The following is a 2,951-nucleotide window of genomic DNA, read 5'->3' on the forward strand; positions in this document are numbered from 1 at the left end:
CTAGTGCACCAGGTTCAATAAGGTTCCATGCTTCACCTCGAAGTACAAGGATTGGTATCGTGCTCAATTGCATGGATCACAGAGAACGTTTGGTCGCCACGGTGAGACTCTACTCCTTAACCCGCCCGAATGGAAACTTACAAATCAAAACGGAGGCGGATCTAAAAACACAGCTTGGGATCATGGATTATGTTCTGACATTCGTCATCCCGGGAGGTTGAATATCTATTTAAAGCTGCGCAGAAGCTTTACATGCCTAGTTTGGGACCCCGGAGGCTATTGGCATTCCAAGCACTGGTGGAGATTTTTGGACGAATTTAAACACGAGCCACCATAACAGGATACTCTTCCAATGTCCAACTTAAGGACTTTAACTAAAAGTGCTAGGTAGGAGACAACCCACCATGGTATGGTCGCTTTCTTTTTTTTATTATTATTTCTTGTTAATTGCTTTCATTTTTCCTTTTTCATTTTTATTTATTAAACCTGGAATCATGCTTAAGCATCCATGATAGTCATTGCATTCTGCACTTTTCATGCATAAAAAAAAAGTGGTTGCACGACGCGACCGCATGCCCATGCGATCGCGTCATATCGTGAAAAACACCACCCATGCGACCGCGTGACCCACGCGGCCGCGTGATATATATATCGGCATAAGGATCCAACGAACAGAAAGTTGGGCTGGAATCGTGCGGCCCTTGTGCGTTTCGCACAAATTGGCTCACGCGATCGCATGCCCCATGCGATCGCGTCACTACCCAATACCAACCACACGCGACCGCGTGAGCGACGCGATCGCGTCGCATGGATTGCACATCGCCCCAAAAGGGGACAGAGAGTTGCGCTGAAACGGCGCTGGAGTCGTGCGTTTAACACAAATTCCAGCAACGCGATCGCGCGACCTATGCGATCGCGTCACCCTTCTTCCCCCCTCTCATGCGATCACGCACTCCACGCGATCGCGTCACTCCCATTCTCGTCCCAACCACGCGACCGCGTTTCCCATGCGGCCACGTGGTTTCGAAAATATAACCCCCTAGCCCGCGAACCCTATCAGTCGCGCAGCCCTCCCCTTTCACCCCTAACCCTCTTCTCCTTCTCTCTTCTTCTTCTTCCCAGCCACCGCCGGCCGCCGCCACTGCCCCCTCCGCCGCCACCACCGCGTCGCTGTGCACCACCACCGCGCCAGACGCTGCCGCAGCCAGCTTCTTCCCTGTTCCACCCCTTCCGCTTACCAGGTTCCGCAACACGCAACCATTTTTTATCTGTTCGTAAATTTTCTGTATTTTTTATTCCGTTTATTTTTATAATTAGGATAGTTAGACTTGCATGTTGTAGTGGATTTCTAGGTTGTTAGGTAGCTTAGGCTGTGGTTCGTGGATCTAGGTATGTTTACTTGCACTGTTCTTACTTCTGTTTTACCCTATGTGCAAATATGTTGCTGCTATAATCATGTTTCATATGCTGCTTTCTTGTATGTTGCTGCTGTTTACATTGAGTTTTTCTACTTATTTTATATCTATGTACATGCAGCTTGATTTTTTAATTCATATGAACTGATTAAATTGCTGTTTATTTTCCGGGACAATCCAATTTTAGCCGGAATGCTGCCTAATTTTTTTTAAAATTTGTTTTCATTCATGTTTTGGTTTCACATTTCTGAAATCTGTTTCCCTCTGCTTTACCCAAACCACTACATGAATGCTATGGCAGACTTTCTCATCCTTTTTTAATTCCTGGTTCATAAACTGCTTGTTCAAATTATGAGTACTTCTATTCTTACCTGTGAATCCTTGTTATATGGAATTTTTCTATGCCACTTACCTTCCTAACTCACTGATTTTAATTTACTAATTTCTTTTTCCAATCCTAACCATACTAACCCTTTTGATCTCTTTTCTGATTATTTTCACTTTCCTCTAACTTTCTAACCATGGCATATTGCTTATTTTCTTTCCATTTAACATTCATTCAATCATATTTCACTTACTCATTTTCCTTATTTTATTTCTCCTTTGCCGCTTGGATTTCCTTTATTTAATTGCCTATTTGCTTTCCGATTTTATCCAATTCCTGGTTTTTTGTTTTTCAGGATGTCTGCTTCACAGAGGAAAGGTAAAGGCAAGCCCAAGAGAGGAGATTCCTCCCAGTCCATCATTTTTCTAATGCACGATACATCATGGCGGGAGAAGAATTTCACACAGCAGGAGAAAGCTAACCAACTGCTTCTTGCAAATGATCCTATAAAATTTGCAAACCGGTACTGTGAACTGAAGTACCCAGCTTTTGCAAACTCCAGAAATCTATACCTGGAACGTACCTTGAAGATTCCAGAGGCCCTCCAGCAATACACTACTGAGCAAATCAAGAAAAGGGGTTGGTACTTTCTGGAGAGACAACTGACAGAGGTCAACGCATCTTGGGTCCGGGAATTCTATTGCAACTACTACCTTACTACCCTAGATGCAGTGAACCTGAGAGGAAAGCTAATTCTGGTCACTGAGGAGGCCATAGAGACCATTCTCCAGCTCCCCGCCAAGTCCGATCAGCCAGATGGTTTTGCACAGGCTGAGGAGGACATGGGCCAGATGCAGTTTGACTGGGATGCTGTGAAGGCAAGGATAGCTCTCGACCCTGCTGTTCCTTTGGAGATGGGTCAGAACACCACTATGCCTAGAGGGATCAAGAGAGTGTACTTAAATGATGAGGCTCGGCTTTGGCATCAGATCTTGAGTAACTTTGTGATGCCGAGTACTCACGAGACGGAGATCCTGGCTACCATGATCACCCTCCTTTGGTGTGTGCTGGAGGGTAAGGACATTTATCTGCCTCGTTTATCCAGCATTATATGGCCAGGGCCCACGTCCGAGGCACCTTCCCCTTTCCTTACCTGGTTACACGGCTAGGCCGTCAGGCTGATGTGCCTTGGGAGGATGCCGATGAGAGAC

Source organism: Arachis ipaensis, chromosome B07 (genome assembly GCF_000816755.2).
Source record: "Arachis ipaensis cultivar K30076 chromosome B07, Araip1.1, whole genome shotgun sequence".
NCBI classification, from domain to species: domain Eukaryota; kingdom Viridiplantae; phylum Streptophyta; class Magnoliopsida; order Fabales; family Fabaceae; genus Arachis; species Arachis ipaensis.